Here is an 18,996-nt window from a genome sequence, read left to right as displayed (position 1 = left end):
ACAACACAAGTTAAAACACTGGACATCCTTCTTAGCAGAGTCCTAAAGTAGATCAGAAACTTGCTGATCTTAAGTCTTCTTGACATCAGCAAGACAGAGACACACACTTAGATGAAAACAAAAACTGGGGTTCTGCCAGTTTCAGGGTATTGGTTTGCAGCGTAGCTCAAAGTGTTCAGCCAGATCCAATTTTGCTGATTCCCCAGGCCTCCTCCCCTCCCCCTTCAGCTTTCTCTTATTCTACTAATTATCAGTTGTGTGAGCATTATCAACCTCATATTTAAGGGAGGAAGGAGAAGAGAGAAGCTGCTTATTCTAAGGGTGGTTGGACTCCTGGAGCTCTACGGAAAAAAGACATTAGCTGAGGCTAAGAAACATAAGTGAGAAAGAAAGCTGTGTGGCCATTAGAGATGGAGGTCCAGGTCTGGGGGATGCCAAGGATATGAAGGGCATTTACAAAGGCAGGTTGGAGTCAATGACAAACCACTTTAAGTGCCAAGCAGAGGTAATTGGGAGCTGCTGAGGATTCTTGAACTGGGGATTGACTGGGTCAGTTTTGTTTCTTACCTTATTTTGGCAGCTGTGTGGAGAATAGTAAGAGAGGGAAGGTACTGTGGGAATAAAAACCACTTAGGAGACTCTTAAAAATATGGCAGGAAAGATATGTCCTAGGACTTTAAATCTAGGGCTGGGAGGGATGTCAGAGGCCACAAGCCACCTCCTTCCTCATTTTGTAGATAGGAAAACTGTGTCTTTGGGAGATGGAGTGACTTAGACAAGGTTGTACGGTGGTAGATGTGGCAGGGGTTTGGACAGGGGCCCTTTGGTTCCAGAGCCACAACTCTTTCTGTAAGAGAGAAGCCTGTCTGGTTCAACCTTCCTGCTTGTGTCTCCTCTTTTTGGATCAGTCCTGATTTATCTTGTCGGCAGCTTGTTTGTCCATTGCTCTGGGTCTGTCATCTCCTCTGTTAGGCTCAGAGCTTCTGGAGGGCAGGGGCTGGCTGTCATTCGCCTTTCTTTGTATCCTGAGCACTTAGTGCCTGGCACCTAGTAGGTGCTTAATAAATGTTTGTTGCCCGTTGACTGTACCTCGCCCTTAAATGAAGAGGACTGGCTCTGTGAATGGGTAGAGGGGGATAAATGAGAGGGATAATGACAGATTGGTGATGAGAGCTGAGTAGTAAAGAAAGCCACCTGACGGATCTAACAACCCAGAGATTAAAAGAAGGGAAAAGTTACAATCTAAATCAAATGTCCCCAGCCAGGCCTAGAATCCAGCCCAAGTCCACACAAGGTATCAGCTGGTCTTGCTGGGGACAAAAATGAGACCTGTTTAGAGATGATTTACCTTGTCCAGTATGGGGCAATCCAGCCTTCCTGGTGCTTTGCTCTCCTCCAATGGCAAATCGTGGGCTCTTGCCAAAGCCTTGAAAGGCCAGCATCTCATGTCCATTTGCAGGAAAGGGCCTAGGATGGGATGGAGGAGAAAGGGCCCTGGGTCCAAGAAAGCCAAATGCTGAGTCCATTGGAGCCTTGTGGTTCATTTTGCAGTTGGGTCCAAACCCGTCATTAATAAGGTGCTGGGAACTTCCCAAAGAAAACTCCCTTTGCTAATGAAGCTTTAAGAGATGTCTGGAGATGCTGACAGTCCAAGTCCATGGTCACCCAGCCAGTACATGTCAGGGGGTAGGACTCAAACCTAGGTCCTCCTCACTCCAAGGCCAGCTTTCTCTTCACTGTGCCCCGTTACCACCCAACATTAGCAGCCCCTATTTCTGTGGCACTTTTAAGGTCCTCCCTCCCAGCTTAGCTCTTAGGAAGACTTGGAACTCCCTATCCAAGTCACCATTTTGTTTTGTTATTGACTGGTCTTTCCTGCTTTCCTATTTGGTAACTTTTTCTAATGCCTGCTTCTTCCAAGGCACAGGACATTTCTGTCTCCAGTTAATTAAACTTGCAGCAAATGTCTCTGTGGGAAGACATCCTTCACTGTGAGGAAATGCACGAGCCCATTTGATTCCTCCCTATGTGACTGCTGGTCTTTACTGGGAAAGAAAACCCTGTACCGGAAGATCTTAATTTACAAAGGAAAAGCCTAGTACTTGCCGGGGGCTGGGGACGTACCACAGTTATAAAATACAAAAGAAGAAGCTCTCATTACACTGGGTCTAAGGCATGTAAACAACCAGATAACTATGGTATAATTGGGAAGGGAAGGGGCGTGAAGGGCTGAGAAAAGCGGGGAAGACTTGGGCGGGGACAAGGGATGGGGAGAAGGGGCACCTGAGGTGAGCATCTGTCCCAGAAGGCTAAACCTTCTAAAAGGCAGGTGTGTCTGGGGGAGGCACCAGAAGTCAGGTGACTTGTCTAAAACCACAGAGTCAGGGTTGACACCTCCTTCTCCCCACTTCTGCAGCCAGTCTGAGGGCTTTCTGGACAGAGTCATAATAGTCCGTGATAGAGACATTAAAGTGATCAGCGTCCAAGGAGGCTGAGAATTACCCCGGACACAAGACTTGAGTTAAAAGGAGAAGATAGCTGTGGAAAAATAAATGAAATGGGATGGGCAGGGCTCCGTGCATCAGGGTTTTATTGGTCACACGACAGGAGCTGGCTTCCCTGAGTTACATTTCCTAGCCCTCGCCTCTTCTGGATCCACAGTGGATACCAGGGATCTAAGAAGGAGAGATCGTAGGTCTCAGATTTCCTTCCATTGGATATATATGAAACTGATTTTTTTTCTGAGGCTGTTCAGCCTCTGGCTTTAAATTGGGGCAGTTGCTTCTCCTCAGAGCCTCAGTTTCCTCATCTCTATAATGGGAAATGGCATCTGGACCATAGATCTACACAGGTCCTTGGGCTCTGAAGTGGGAAAAGTATGGAATGAAGTTCCCTTTCCATGGTATGTTTGTACTTTCCTTGTGTTAATTAAGAGGATCACAGAATAAAGCTAGAAAGAGCTTCAGAAGTCACCCCGTCCCATTCCCTCATTTTACAGATGGGAAAACTGAGGCCAAGGAGATTCTGTGACTTTCCTGGTGTTACTCAGGTGGTGAGGGGCAGAAATGGAACAGGAATCCTTGGCCTCTGCCAACTGGTCCCTAGCTATCTCACTACACCTGAGGCTTTTGTTCAGACTTAATCTTCATCTTTGAAAGAGAAGAGTGACAAACAAGGACATTTGCTCCTAGCTAGGATTTAAGATCAAAAACTGAGGACAGTTCAAAGGCAGAAGGGAGCCTGCCTTTGATGCCAGAGAGTCCTGAACAATCCCTAGCCTCAGTTGTAAGAGACCAGAGCCTGTATGTGGAGATGACCTTTGCTGGCTCCCTGAGAATTTAGGTGGGGCCAGGGCTAGCACATCCTGCAGGAGAAGTAAAGTCATGCTTGCAGCCACAGTCACACCAGAGAAGCGGAAAATTGGGGGAGGGGAGGAAGATAAGTTGTCTTCTTGACTTGCATGTTGGGAGGAATGGGTGGATCTCCAAATACCTGGTGGGCTGCCCCAATGGTGCCTGGCTCTTTTATCATCTTTGCCACTCAGATAGCAAACTTCAGAGTTGTTGGCTTTGACTTTTAAAAGTCTCCCTCCTCCTCGCTTTTTATCACTGAATCACAATAAGCTGGGGATGATCTGCACAGGGTCTAGTCCAGTGCTTTGGACATGATGGGATCTGGGCAAGCACTGTCCCTTCTTTGTGCCTCAGTTTCCTCCTCTGTAAAATGAGAGTTAGGATCACTGCTTTAAAGCTGGAAGGGACCTCAGAGGCCTCTGGTCTGGCTCTTTACTTTATAGAAGAGAAAACCAAGGCCCAGAAACAGGATTTTCACTTGGGCTCCACAGGTCCAGAGTAAGTATGCTCTCTGGTGTTTCCCAGACTGGATGACAGCTAAGGTCTGGCCTGTCTGGCTCTAATTACTGGAATTCTTGGCTTCCAAGAAAACAATCCCTCCATGACATGTTTTGGCCAGTGACTCAGTTGAACCTTTCATGTCATTCTCAGTCTCAGTTCAGAATCAATCAGAACAATGGGTGGTTTTCCTTGGGCCAATCCCTTCCTTATAAAATCCCTCATGGCGATGGACGGAGATCACCCAGTTTCTGTCTGTTTTTCTCATGTGTGAACTGTTCACAACCCTTTTTTGCTTCAGAAACTGCTGAGTCACTTTTTTATCTCTGCTGTAATTGAGATGCCAGACAGTGATGTGTCATTGTGGTCTTCCTTCTGCAGATTGCAGCCCCTTTGGACTGAGTAAAAGGCATCTGGGGAGTGTATTAAAGAGGAGAGCCTTGATCCTGGCCATCAGGAAGGTCTAAGTTTGAACACTGTCTCTAATGGCCTATTAGTGACCTCTCTGAGCCTCAGTTTTCTCATTTGTAAAGTGAAGGGGATTGGACTCAGTGGCCTTTAAGGTTTCTCTCATCAACATTTATGATCTCTGACATGGTATTTAGGAGCCACTCAAGCTGAAAAAGATCCTTTTCTGTAGCCAGTCCTGGGCCTAGAATCTCCCAATTTAGTTTGGCTGGTCCTCAAATAGCACACTTACCACTGGGACCTGTTTGAAAGCTTTTTGGGCTCTGAAAGGCCTATTTGCCCAACACTGAAGGGCCTTGGTCAGCATCTACTCCATACCCCAGGAAGTCTCTGAGCAGGGTATTGGCTTTTTGGATACATTAGACAGGGAATGAAGGGGTGAAGGTTGAGCATCAGGAGGAATGAGGGGCTCCCATCCGGTTTCTGTTTCCAGATTGATTAGTGCCCGATCCATACTCTCTCTGAGGTGAGGCCCGTCTCTCACCAGGTCATTAAACAGACCTCAGTGCCAGATACAGTGCTTCTCCCACCCTCATTCTTTGTTAGTTACCATGGAGATGGGATCTTTTATGTTTAGGTGACATATGCATTTGGAGTTTATTGTGGCATGCTGTATAAAGTGCTGGCCTGCATTTAATTTCTGCCTCACTCCTTTCTAGTCCTTCCAGAAGTTCCTGCTTAATAGGGTCCTTCTCTGAAGAGTTTCTACATCTGGATTTATCACTGAGCCACTGCAGTCCCTTGTTTGGGGAGGTTTGATTATCTAGGGAGTTCTCTACTAATTTAAGGATCAAATGTTTGGGGGAGTTACCACATTATAATCTAATCTGAAGGTTCAGAATACTGTTCCCTCCTCTTCCTTCCCAATTTCTTCACTTGAGAATCTAGACTCCAATTCAATGTGAGTGGGTGTAAAGGATTTATTTGTACCCATCCTTTGCACCAGGTGCCTGGAAGAGAGAGTTGATGTGAATGCAACAGTCCCAGACACCGCTGTTCTCACAGGATCATCTTCTTTCTTGTGCTTCTATGAAAACAAGAATGGGTTGCGATGGTCAACTGGGGACCAAATGATCAGAAAGTCCCAGTGGAGGTGAGGGGGTAACGCACAACAGAGCCAGGATCCCAAAGGTCTTGGCAGCCTAGAGTATAGGGCTGTATGGAATAAGATGGACGTAAATGGAGACAAATATGAAACCTTACCCTGGCATTCAGAAAACCAATTTCTCAGGAACAGAGCAAGGCAGGTGTGGCCAGACAGAAGTTTGTTGGATTACAAGCTCAGGATGAGAAGCAGAGGCTTGACCTGGCAGCTAGAAAAGCTTGTGCCACTTTGGCCTGTGGGGAAAGAAGCCTTGTTTATCCAGAATGAGGAGAGGAGGTGAGAGTTCTGCTGGTCTCCTGCCGCCTCAACTAGAGAACACTTGGGACGATGGCTCTGTTCTGGGGGTTGTGTTTAGGAAGGACATTGAGAAACTGGGGAGCAGCCAGGGAGGTAAAGGGATTTGAGATAATGCCCTGCACTGATCACTTGTCCAGGAGAACAGGGCCAAGACTTTGGTGATAACACTGTCTCCAGGAGTATGCCTACTTGAGCTGAGGAAGAGGACTAGTCTGCTCCTTTCTCCCTGCCGCCTTCTGGCTTCCCTGGCTTCCCCCAGTCAGACCTTGCCTCTGAGACTACCCCCATGCCCACTCTGTGTACCCTGCACGTATGTAGTATTTTTGTGTTGTCTCCTCCTTTAGAATGGGAGCTCTCTGAGACTGAGGACCATGCTTTTGCCTTTCTTTACATGCCTAGTGCCTGGCGCACAGTAGATACTTAGTAAATGTTTGTTGATCATGATGACAAAGATGGGGCCGATTGGCCCCAGAAAGCCCTGGTGGCAGGTGTTATAGATATCTAGCTCACACCCAAATGAGAATCCCCTGTACCATATTCACTCCACATGGCCATCCAGCCATTGCTTAATGACCTTCAACAGAGAATCCAAACAATCCAGCCCATTCCACTTTTGGACAATTCTAATGACTGGGAGGCAGCTAGGCAGCTACATGGTACAGTACATAGAGCACTGGATCTAGAATCAGGAAGACCTGAAAGACCTGAGTTCAAATCCAACCCCAGACACTTTCCTAGCTGTGTGATCCTGGGTAAGTTAACACCTTAAAGTCATTTAACCTTATTTAACTCAGTTTCCTCATCTGTAAAATGAATGGCAGAATGAAATGACAAACCGCTCCAGTATCTTCACCAAGAAAACCCCAAATGGAAGAGTCAGACAGGGCTAAAAATGACTCAACAATAACTGTAAGTTTTTCCCGATTTCAATTCCAAATTTGCCTTTCTTGATATTCATCCATTTCTTCTCCTTCCATCCTTTGGGGTCAGCTCTTCTATGTGTGAGCCATTTGTAGGCAGTTATCTTCCCCCATCCCCCTCCACCATGTGTTCTCTTCTGTGACTAAAACATCCCCTGGTCCTTTGCATTGTCCTCGTGTGGCAGGCATGGATTCTCATATTCTCACTAACCTGCTTCTTCCCCTGGAAACTCTCCTAGCTTATGGACAGCTTTCTGAAAAAGCGTGTGGTTCCTTGAACTGAATGTGATGTTCCAGGTGTGATCGGACCAGGGCAGAGGACAGTGAGATCAGTACCTCTCTCAGTGACAGCCAATATCAATCTCTCTCTAAGTTTCTCTGATCTTCATTAGTTTATTCTGGCTGCCACACCCTGCTGCTAATTTCTGCTAATGTTGGAGTCCGCTAAGAATCCCTAGATCTTTTTCAGACACACTCCTGGTTAGCTATGCCCTGTCTTGTGAAATTGGATTTCTTGAGCCCATGTTGATCCCCATCATGTTAGTCAAGTTGGTGCTGCGTTCTAGTCTGCTGGGGCCTTCCTCTAGAGTCCAGTGTGCCGACCGCTCATCCTATCTCTGTGCCCTCTGGCCATTTTATGAGAGCAGGCTATCTCTTTGGTGACCTCCTTCCAAACTTATAAAGCATAGGTGTTGATGGTTTAATTTGGAAAGAGGCCTGCAGTGGAGTGTCCCAGAGATCTCTGTTTGGCTCTGTGCTGTCTAACATTTATTGGCAATGCCTTGGATAAATGCATTGATAGCTTCCTTGTTGAATTTTCAGGTGGCACAAATCTGGGGCAGGGAGTTAGAAGTTTTCTAGGTCATTGGGGTCACAGATTTTGAGCTACAAGGGACCTCAGAGGCCACTGAATCCAACTCCCTTGTTTTACACACAAACTGATTCAGAGAACATCTCCGCCAGGATCACACAGCTCCTGCGTGGCTGAGGCTGGATTTGAACCACCTCCTGCTGACTCCAAGTCTACTGCCCCATCCACTCTGCCATCCTGCCTCTCCCATTGGGCTCCGAGGGTGGATGGTAATTCATAAAGACTCCCTTAGGACAGTGGACTCTACACCTGAGAAGATCTCAGGATGGGCAGTAACCCGTGCTGTGATTGTCACAGAGGAAGAAACCCCTCTGTCTAAGGCAGAGTCCAGGTAGAGCCCATCCCCCAGTCAGCCCGTGAGGAAGAGGGAGGGGAACGCCCAAGAAGGAGGCCCATGGAGCGGGATCTGAGTTCTGAGCATCAGTAAAAAGCCAGGGGCTATTTTCTTGTTTTCTGTGTAAAGGAGGGCCCCAGGACTGAAGTTGGTTGCTGGATCACCCCCTCTGCGCCAAGCAACTCTGCTTACAGGAAGAGTGGCGAAGACAGAGGACCAGTGGCTGAGAGGAGCTAGGTATGACACTGTGGTTCAAATGGCCTCCAGACTAAGGGGACTTAGGGACCCAAACCTTTTCAAAGAGGTTGCTATGCTCTGCCCCAAGTGACTTTCCCATTTGCTACTTTAAGCAGACCTAGACTCTCTTTGTGCCTTTTAAATGTCAGCTGAGGTGAGGACCACACAGTGTGGTTGGTGGAGGCTGACCTTGGCAGCCTTGGGCTCCTCGGTGCCACAGAGCTCTCCTCAGTCGAAGAGGCCATGGGAACCTCCCTGGAGACCACTAGCATTCGTTTTTTATTTCTCCAGCTGAAATTTCCAAATATCATGGTTTTAGGACATCTCATAACTGGGCAGTAGAGCAGCAGGTGCATTGGGCTGGGTTGAAAATTATACTTTCTTCACAGTAGCTGTCTCCCTCCTTGGTCCCTCCCTCCTTCCCTCCCCCCTTGCTCCCTCCTCTACTCCCTCCCTCCTTCCCTTCCTTCCTTCCCTCTTTCCTTCCGTCCTTTCCTCCTTCCTTCTTTCCCTCCTTCCCTCCTTCCTTCTTTTCCTCCTTCCTTCTTTCCCTCCTTCCCTCCTTCCTTCCTTTCTTCCTTCCTTCCGTCCTTCCTTTATTACTTTTTTCCTCCCTCCCTTCCTTCCTTCTCTTCCCCTCTCCCTCTCTTCTCCATTATCCTTCCTTTCCTTCCCTTCTTCTCTCTGCCTCCCCCTCCTTCCTTTCTCCCTCCCTCCATCTCTTCTCCTTTAGGGACCATCTTTGCCTCCTGCAGTATGATTTCCTTGGAAGCAATTTTTTTTGAGACTAGAATGTTAACATACTAATCACATTTTACAACTAAATGTCTGGTGTTTTTTCTCTTTTCCTTCTCCCCTCTGAATCAAGGGCCTTTTCATGTGGAATATATGACTGGGGTGTGTGTGTGTGTCTGTGTGTGTCTGTGTGTCTGTGTGTGTGTGCGTGTGCGTGTGTGGATGTTCTTTAAACAAAACAACCCTCAAAACTCAATGCTCATTCTGCACCCACAGACTACCACCTGCCATGGAGAGGCTTCAGTCTTCTGCTGGTCCCAGACTGAATCCTTTCAGTGATTAGGGCCATCATGTGGGTTGTCATCCTGGTTCTGCTAACTTCATATTTTACTCATTCATCCTTACAAGGTTCGCCAGCTTTTTCAGAATTCTCCTGTGTCTGGCTCATCTGAGGGCACTATGGCCTCCTCTTACATTCTTCACACACACATAGCTTCTTTACAGTTCTTCAGGTGGGCAGTGCCTTTCCTCCTAGGTCTTTGCTCCTGCAGAGTGTGTTGCTCCAGGTGTCACAGGATGGAGATCTAGAACAACATCTCTCCCTCTCTCTTTTTCTCCATCTTTGACATCTTAGGTGCATGGGCCTTGCAGCTAGCTATATTTCTAGTCCAAAGGGCACTCATGGCGTGGTCTGTACTGTGTTTTCCAGAATGGTCGGAGCAGTTCACAACTCCAGTGGTGTGGCTGTCTTCCCACAGTTGTAGACACACTTGCTGTTTCAGTCTTGGATCATCTTTATCAGTCTGATGGGCTTGGGGAAAACCATGAAGTTGTTCTATTTAATTTCCCCATTTGTTATTTGGAGTTGTGTTCCATAGAGCTGCTGACAGCTTGAATGTCCTCTTGTAAAACAGTTCACATGTGTTTATAAGCTATAAGGTTCCAGCTTAGATAGCAGACTTTTAGGAGAGACATGTGCTTCAAAGATTTTCTTCTAGTTCTACGTTTTCTAGATGAAATCTAGTTGTTTTCTAGAGCCAGATCTAAGATTCTGTTCATACTAGAACTTTTTAATGCTTTCTTTGCTATTCAGTCATTTCAGTCATATTTGACTCTTCATGACCCATTTGGGGTTTTCTTGTCAGAGACACTGGAGTGGTTCACCATTTCCTTCTCCAGTTCATTTTACAGATGAGAAAACTGAGGCATAAGGGTGAAGTGACTGGCTGTCTGCAGGATAGTGCAATGGACAAAGCCTGCCAAAAGTTGGGACCTCTGGAAGAACAAATGTTTTTGTCTGACTAGAAAATTAGAAGCTGGCAGAAGCATTGTTTAGTGCAGCCTGAGGGATGCCAAGTCCATCATCCTGGGGGGCTCAAGTCTGTTGAATGGCCCTCCTGCATATTGTGGCTGGGCCAGACCTCAGCCCCGTTGGCACATGCTGGTGGGCAAGATCTGCCTATCATCCTTTAAATGGTGGAAAGAGCCCTGGACTTGGGAGTCAGGAGACTGGGGTTCTAGCTGGCTATGTAGTAGTATTACTACCACTTTACAAATGAGGAAACTGAGGCAAACAGTTTTTTTTTTTAAGTGACTTACCCAAGGCCATTCCCAGATGTAGTAGATGTCTTAGGCAGGATTTGAATTCAGAGCTTCCTGACTCCATCCAAGTCCTGTATTCTATCCACTATACCACTTCTCTTATTATATCAGACATTTAGGGATAAGGAAGACAAAAAAGGAATCAGTCCTTGCTCTCAAGGACTTTGCATTTTATTGGGAAAATAGAGCCTGTACAATGATCAAGCAGACACTAAACAATTTGAGAAGAGAGGGTGCACCAAAGACTTGGTGTGTGTATAGGGATGGGGTGGGGGTTGGGGGGAGGGGTTTGGAGAGGGCTTCTTGGAGGGCTTGAACCTGAGCTGAGGCTTTAAGGGAGCAAACAAGGGTGGGGGAGCCTCCAGCTTTGAGGCCACATGTGGCCCTCTAGGTCTTCAAGTATGGTCCTTTGACTGAATCTAAACTTCACAGAAAAAAATCCTCCTAATAAGAGATTTGTTCTGTAAAAATTGGACTCAGTCAGAAGGCCACACCCAAGGACCTAGAAGGCCACACACAAGTTCCCCACCCCTTGACCAAGACATGGAAGGTAGGAGATGAAATCCTGATATCAGTGAAGCAGAGGGGGAGCTTTCCTGCAATAGAGAGTATATGTTAACACTTGTGGACCCGATCACCTCATGGCATTGTCAAAGGGGAAACAGCCCTTTGCAAAATTTCACATTACTATGGGAATGGGGAGAGTTGTTTTTGTCTATGATGGGCAGAGTCTGGGTGTGTCTCAAAGAGCCAGACCTGGAGGTCGAGGACAGAGAACTGGCCCCATCTGAACTGGAGGATGCTCACCTAGTTTTACCTCCCTGGCTGCTTCTTGACCCAGAATGGGGGCTAAGGGTGCTCTGGTGTTTGGAAGGACAAGGTTACGATGGCCTTGCTGGCCCTTGGTAACCATAGGAATCACAGAGGAGTGAATGGTGAGGCTGGCTCATGATCTCCTGGGAGGTGGGGGTGGGGTGGCTCTATTTGTTTTGGGCCACTCCCCGGCTGGAGACTGCCAGGATTTAGTGGGAGAAGAGGGAGGGAGCCAGGTCGGCCAATCTGCCACTATTTTTAGGGCCTGGTATTAACTCCTTGCTCTGGAGTTTGTTGGCCTGAGAAGAAACTAGTCTGATGTGGTGCTGGTAGTGTGGTTGTGGGGGATGGAGGATCCCTCATTTTTCCCATAGAAACCCTTTATCTCAGGTGTGTCTTAGTGAGTTGAGTTATGGGCTAAAATGTCACCTGACCTGGGGGTGGGTGGGTGGGGATTAATATGACTTGAGATTTTGTTTGTCTGGCAGCCTTTGAGTAACCAGCATTAGTGAGCTGCTCATCCAAAGGGGCTATTTTCTAGAAACCCGAAGAATTATGTAGGCCTACCTGACACATTTTAATTAGGAATTGAGGGCACCCATCTTCCCTGGTTGAATTATAGGTCTGGAACTCCAACTGGGCCAGGCAGTTGCTGTTTGAAGGGGAGAGCTAAGGAGGGTAAATTTGGAAGTGAGCCCTCATGTCTCCTCTGAATCCCAGAATTTGGGGCTGAAAGAGTCCTTAGGACGCATGGCCCAGACACCTCAAAGGGCAGAGGAGGGGAGAGGCTTCTCGAGTGGGAAAGAGACTTACCCAGGGTCACCTGGGCCTCTAGGAGCAGTGCCTGGATTCAAATCCTCAGCTCCTGTCTGACTGCCTTGGCTTTCTTCCCTGCTCCTGCCCTGGCATCCAGAGATCAGAGCTTGCCACTCAACTGCCCAAGAGCTTGGCCACAGCTCATGCTTGTGCCCCCAGCTCACATCCCCATTTTGGCTTTCTTTTCCCTGGGCCCATAAGCACAGAAACAAGACAGCCTTTCTGGTGCCTTTAAGATCACAGCCAATGATAATGGAAACAATGAGCTGATTTTCCAAAATGTGCTCCAAAAAGGCCCAGCAGGGTTGGGGTGGGTGACATGGGGCCATATTCTGATCGATAGTCCTTGGAGAGCAGGTCACAGAGCCAGAGTTCTGGAGCCCTGAGGGGACCCGGAGGCCAGCCAGTCCACCTTCCTCATTTTATTGATGAGTAGAAACTAGAGAGGGGCAGTGTCCCTCCCAAGGTCATGCAGCCACCATGCATCAGAGGCTGGATTTGAACTCAGGGCCTTGGACTCTAGATTTAATGATTATTATATCATGCCCTTTTTGTTAATCATTCCATTTACAGGCAGCAATAAATACACTTTCAGGCAAGAAGCAAAATTATTATTATTTTTTTTTTTTGAAATTGCCCCTCCAGATGGGAAAAAGATTCTCTCCTACCCCTGAGTAGGCCTGGTCAGACCTCAGGAAGATGATGGGCACTTCTGCCTGGCTTTTTTCTCAGGAGAGCTCAAGGAGCAAGCTAGGAAGTAGAAGACAGGGCAGATCTAGAATGGTTCATCAGTGCAGGCACCAAGCACCCATCCTGTTCCTGACATTGTGCCAAGTACTGAGGGTACAAAGAATGGTGAAAGGCAGTCCCTGCTCCCCAGGAGCTGATGGTCTAGGTGGGCCCTGCTCCTGTCCTGTCTCTCATATTTCATCAGAGATCAGCAGGGCAAAGGCATATCTGAATAAGGACAAGATAGAAAGAACTAAGATAGTGGCTTGAGATGGTAAAGTTCTGCTTCAAACATTGGTTATTAACAAGAAACTAAGTTTAGAGCTCTTTCCATTCTGAGAATCCAGTCCAGATGGTTTAGGTCAACAGTGACAAATCCCCTATTCCACCAAGGTGCCTCGACCACCAGGATGGGTGTTGGCCACTGACCCCTGCAAAGGACCTCAGCCCATAAGAGCCAAACTGGGGATGCTGATGGGCTGCCTTCCATGCTCACCCCTTCTCCCTGTGTTAACTCCAACAGGGTGCTGGATTCAAGGGGATCGGGGGAAACTGACTGGGTGATTCTGCATCCTTCCCTCTTTCTGCTTCTGGGTAAGTGCTGTCTCACTCCCCTCCTGCTCCCTGAGCTCACAGAGGGAATGTCACTTGGGGAAGGTGCCCTGTGGCCTGTGCTGGGTCTGAATGACACTGATGGAGTGACTGATCCATCAGGCAGCAAGCACATATTAAATGTCTGCTGTATATCATTCACTGGTGGTGGATATAAAGACAGTGAACCACAATATAACTGTTATGGAAGTGTTTTGCATGACTACACATGTATAATCTATATGGAATTGCTTGTCTTCTCGATGAAGGGGTGGGGAGGGAGGAAGGGAGAGAATGTGGAGCTCAAAGTTTTAAAAAACAAATGTCAAAAATTATTTTTACATGCAACTGGAAAATAAGATACACAGGCCATGGGGTATAGAAATCTAGCTTACCTAACTACAGGAAAATAAAAGGGGAAAGGGATGAGAGGGGGGTGATGAGAGAAGGGAGGCCAGATAGGGGGAAGGATAATCAGAAAGTGTGCCTTCCTGAGTGGGGGGAGGGGAGAGATGGGGAGAAAATTTGGAACATGAAATCTTGGGGAAGTGAATGTTGAAAACTAAATTAAAAAAATTGAAATGTTGGGGCTGGGGCAGTGAGCCAGGACCTGCTCTCGAGAAGCTTATAGTCTATCAGAGGAGATAGCACACACATAAGTATGAATATGCAGAAAGTATACAAAACACATCCATGCTGCTAGGTAAGGGAAGGCTTCATTCCCACCCCCCAAACCCCCCCCCCCCACACACACACACAGCTTCCTAGGAGACAGAGAGTTCTCAGAGGCCAGAGGTGAGGTAGGAATGGATTCCAGATTTGAGCGACTACCATTGCAAAGATGTGGAGGTGGGAGATGTATGTCTTTTAGGAGAAAGCCATTGGAGACTGAGGAAACCTGGGGGTGTTGAGCATGACAGATATCCCTAGAAAAACTCTAATACAGGCTGTTGTTGTGAGGTGGTATTGCAAAACAGATCAGGCTAAAACGCTGCCAATCATCAACTTGCATTCCCTCTGTTAAACTGGGGACTCTTTGAAGGCAGGGCTCTCTTTGTATCTAATACTTAGCATGGTGCCTGACAATCAAGTGCCAGGCACTTTATAAATGTTTGTTGACTGAGTAACAGAATAATCTGGCTTCAGAAAACTCCTGTGGGCTTTCAAAGAGGAGGAGCTGTCCATTCTTGGACTTGCATTAGACGGTAGAGGCTGCTGTTTTCCCCCCGAGTGTTATTTGGGGGCAGGGGATACATTGGGGTCTTTTCATAGACTCACAGCTTTACAGCTTTTCACAGCTAAGGAGGGACCTTAGAGGTCATGTAGTATGATCTGTTTGTTTTACAAAGGAGGAAAGGTAAGGAGCTTGGCCAAAGTCATTTGGCTGGAGACAGCAGAGATTTAGTGGAGAGAGCTTTGGGCATTTGGGCAAGTCATTGTACCTCAGTGCCTCGGTTTTCCCATCTATAAAAATTCTATTCCACTTCCCTTACTGTGTTGTGGAAGTATTCTTGGGAGCCCTAGATCTAGCCTTGGAAGGAATTTGGGAGGTTTTCTTGTCCAGCCCCTTCATGTTACAGAAGGACAATGAACTCATCCATGGTCACATGGGTCCTGTCACTGTGACAAGCTGCTCCCCTGTTTCTTTATGTTCTCCAATAAGCTGATGCCTACCAAGCACTTGGTAAAATGCAGACTACCCTGCGTGCCAGCATGGCAGAGGGAGGGCTGAACTTGGGCTTTCAGCCAGGACTCCTCCATCATTCAGCCTCCACTCTCCTGGCTTTGCCATTCTGGGCAGTGGGGGCCATTGGCATGCCCAAAGTCATCTCTCATCCCCATCTGTGGGTCCTTTGTCCTCCTTGGTGTGTTTGTATGTTCCCTGTTCTTTTCTAGGCCTTCAGGATGGGCCTCGTCTTTGCTCTCCTTCCCCTTCATCTTCTCCTGTCCCTCTTTCTCTGGGCTCCCTCTTTCCTCAGGTAACTGTGCTCAGCAGACACTGATGGTCCCCTTCTGGGCTCCTGGCTCCGCCGACTGACCCTCCTCTGCCAGAATCTCTTTGTTCTTGCTTGGGAACCCAGAGAGCCTTGAAGAATAATGCCTCCCTAGTGAGAAAGGCCTTGAATGACATTTGGAGGCGTCTGGTTACAGGCCTGAGCACAGATGACAACAATCGCCATTCTCAACATTGAGAGAGATCACATCAATACTTACATTTCTACAGCACATTGTCCTCCCAACTCCTCCCCAGACTTCCTTCTCATTATCAAATGAGACAGTATTTGGAAAGTACTTGGCACCGTGCCCAGCATGCAGGGGTGCTTAATAAATGCTGGTTCCTTTCCCCCCACACCTCATTGAGGTGGGCTGTGAATGCCTTGTTGCCAGCTTAAAAAATGAATGAACAGAGTGGTTGAACAGGGTAGTCTGTGTTTTACCAAGTGCTTGGTAGACATCAGCTTATTGGAGAACATAAAGAAACAGGGGAACAGCTTGTCACAGTGACAGGACCCATGTGACCATGGATGAGTTCATTGTCCTTCTGTAACATGAAGGAGTTGGACAAGTGGTTGAACAAAGTGGCTCATCCAGAGTCACACTGCTGGGAACCATCAGAAGAAGAATTCCCAGCCATGACTCCTGCCACTAAATTCTACAGTGTCCCCCCACCCTGCCTCCCATCAGTAGAACAGGCTGTTCTCAGCTGGTACCAGTTCTGAGGCTGCTGGGATTCATGGCCCGAAGGATGAGGTCCAAGAGGCAAAATCAAAGCCCACCTACTTGGCTTGGCTGAAAATCTTCTGCCTGAGGCAGGAGAGGGCTTCTGGGCCATCCAGAGGGATAGCTGGGGCTGAGAGGTGAAGAGAACCTGTTTACTCTTTGTAAAAAAGCCTTTGAAAAAATAAATTTTGTGGTTTCAATTTCTAATTGATTCCTAGTAACCAAAGTCCTGCAATACCTTCACTTACATGTCTATATTTTTATTTTTTTAAGCAGTTAAGCTGTATTGGCTTAAAGTTAAGCCCCGTAACAGTATGAGGCATGTCCCATTCTGCCCTGTAGCCCACCACCTTTCCTATCAAATGGAAGCAGTTGTGTTTCTTTATCAGTCCTCTGGGACCCATACTGATCCGAATTCTGTTCCCTTTTATCATCTTTGTTTAGATGGCTGTGGTTCTCATGTCCACCGTGCTCATTTCGCTCTGCATCAGTTCTTCTAGATCTTCTTGGATTTTTCAGAATTCCTTCTATTCAAAAGATCATAGATCTAGATGTAGAAGGGAGCTTAGAGACCATCTCATTCTAGCCTCCCTCATTTTTTCAGGGGAAGAAACAGGTCCAGAGAAAGTTCTGTGACTTTTTGCAGAGTGGGAGCCACGTTAGTGGGATTCAGACTCAGGTCCCATGATTTCAGATTCTGCTCTGGCACATAGTAGATGCTTAATAAATGTTAATTGATTGATTTCTGTCTTTCACTTTTTGGGTGTATTTGCCAAGTAGTAGGATTTCTGAATCCAAGGTTGTGAATAATATACTGGCCTTACTTCACAATTCCAATGTGATTTCTCCCAGATTGTCAGAGGGCTCCGTGGACCCACCAGCACTGGATTAGTGTGACTGTTTTCTCACAGCCCCGCCAGCAATGACTATGTCTTCATGATTATTAGTGACTTGGTACTTTTTCTTCATATGATATTGATAACTTTTATTTCCTCTTTGAAAACATTTCATATGTTTTAACTAGCTATATACTGAAGAGAAGTTCATATAACCACAGCTCTATGTTGGTTCCCTATTGATTTTTCAGGTCAGACGTTTATTAGGGCTGCTTACTGCCAAGCTGAGTTGGTTGGTTGTTTGGAGGGGAAGGGTTCTATTTGCTCTCCTTTTCATACAATGTTAATAAGCTTGCTGATGTGCTTTCTAAGTACACATCAGATTAGAAGAAATGAAACACAGCATGGTGGTGTAGGTCACTTCCCCATCTAGGCCTTAGGTTTTACATCTCTAGAAAGAGAGGTGTTGGACAAGATGACCTGTGATGTTCTTTCTTAGTCTGACTCATCACATAATTTATTTTTAAGAAAGCAGAACTGACCCGAATGGTTGCCCAAGACTTTTGTTTTGTGTTTTCTTGGTCTCTGATTTCTTCCAGCACACCATTACCTTTTGTGAGCACATCATGTTTGGGCTGCCCAGAGACCCAGAATGATTGGGAGACCCTATCTGACCATGAAATTGATTTTTGGAAATTCACAGCAAACTGAATCCCCAGCACTAACCGCTCCTGGGCATTGACCCAGCAGGTACTCTGGCTTCTCCAAGTCCCTTTGTGGGGAGTGAGGCCCAGAGCCAGGATCATGGGATTCAGAGCTGGTAGGGACCTCCCTTTGGGGGAAGTGACTTCCCCAAAGTCCCAGAGGTATTAATAAGGGGGAGAGCCTGTCACTGAAGACAGCCTAGTATGGTGGGAAGAGCCTTGACCTGACTAGAACCCCACCTTGGGTTCCTCTCAGGGTAAGCACCTTGCCTCAGTCCCCTTGGCCTCAGTTTCCTCATCTGTAAAATGAAGGCAGTCTAGATGGTTTCTCGACCTATGTACAATACCCTGAATGCTAAGCCAGGCCTCTCAGAATAACAACAAAGATTTGTTTCCCAACTGTCTGGTCTTCATTTATTTACTTCATGGACCGGTTTTGAGTAGCTATGGGGTAAGCCATGTGCTGAGGCGTCATACACTTAACTAACCACAGAACCCCATGTCAGAGTGACCTGCTGCTGCTGCTGTTGTTACTGGAAAACCACCTCGGTGCCTTTTCATGGGGTTAAGACAGAAAGAAGACTGGGGTAGGGTTGACTTCTGGGGTGTTTGCCCTTCTCTGGCCTCTCACTCAGGCGAGGCTGCCCTTGGAGATTACCGGCTCACGTTGAGGACATCATGCACCATCCACCCGTGGCCTTTGATCTACTAAGTCATCTCACCACAGCCGGGTATCCCCCCTCACAGAGATGAAATCTAGAGCTTAGATTCAGTGCATTTCTCAGAGTCACACAGCTAGTGCCTGTCTGAGGCAGGACTCAAACCCAGGTCTGCCTGCCTCCAGGTATAGGACACTGGATATTCATTGTACCTGATGGCCATGGGGCTTGGGACAGAAGAATCACAAGGAGGGTGAGGGGTTGAGGCTTTCTGTGCCCTAGGGATGGTTGTATCCCTCCCTGCTGCACAATGTGGAAAGCCTTCTGCATTTGTGTCTGAAGAGGAGGCTTCAAATCCCCCTCTGCCCTCTACTACCTCTGTGACCCTGGACTAGTCATTTTATCTCCTGGTCCTAGTTATTTATCTGTAAAATGGGTGTCCCCTTCCAGCTAGAAATTGGATCCCAGGCATCCCTACTGAATCTTGGGAATATCTGAGTTATTGTCATCATTATTATCCCTGAGAGCAGCTGATGGTGCCAGAGCACATGAGAATTTCTAAATTCTCTTTTATCTCATTTTCCTATCATAATGAGTGAGCCTGTCTAAGGAGCGCAGAATCCTCAGCTTCCAGCTGGGAGGGACCTCAGGGCTACCTGAGCCTGTTTTATTGATGAGGAAACTCAAGGGAGTGAGTTTCCCAAAGT

General features: G+C 47.2%; 1 protein-coding gene across 6 annotated transcripts in view; it reads left to right on the top strand.

The window, feature by feature from the left end:
* SHANK2 (SH3 and multiple ankyrin repeat domains 2) overlaps positions 1-18,996 on the top strand; it is a 709,321-nt gene that overhangs the window by 37,649 nt on the left and 652,676 nt on the right. For 3 of the 6 annotated variants that reach the window (XM_072639427.1, XM_072639426.1, XM_072639429.1), the window contains exon 2: positions 13,302-13,372. The exons of 2 other annotated variants lie outside the window; for them this stretch is intronic. The gene's annotated coding sequence lies outside the window, so the exon portion shown is untranslated. Of the gene's footprint in view, positions 1-7,975; positions 8,084-13,301; positions 13,373-18,996 lie in introns of all 6 variants that reach the window. One more of the 6 variants, XM_072639428.1, reaches the window with a different exon arrangement.

Source organism: Notamacropus eugenii, chromosome 2, assembly GCF_028372415.1.
Source record: "Notamacropus eugenii isolate mMacEug1 chromosome 2, mMacEug1.pri_v2, whole genome shotgun sequence".
In the NCBI taxonomy this organism is placed as follows: domain Eukaryota; kingdom Metazoa; phylum Chordata; class Mammalia; order Diprotodontia; family Macropodidae; genus Notamacropus; species Notamacropus eugenii.
Note: the sequence above shows the minus strand (reverse complement) of the source record. Positions and strands in the feature narration are given on the sequence as shown.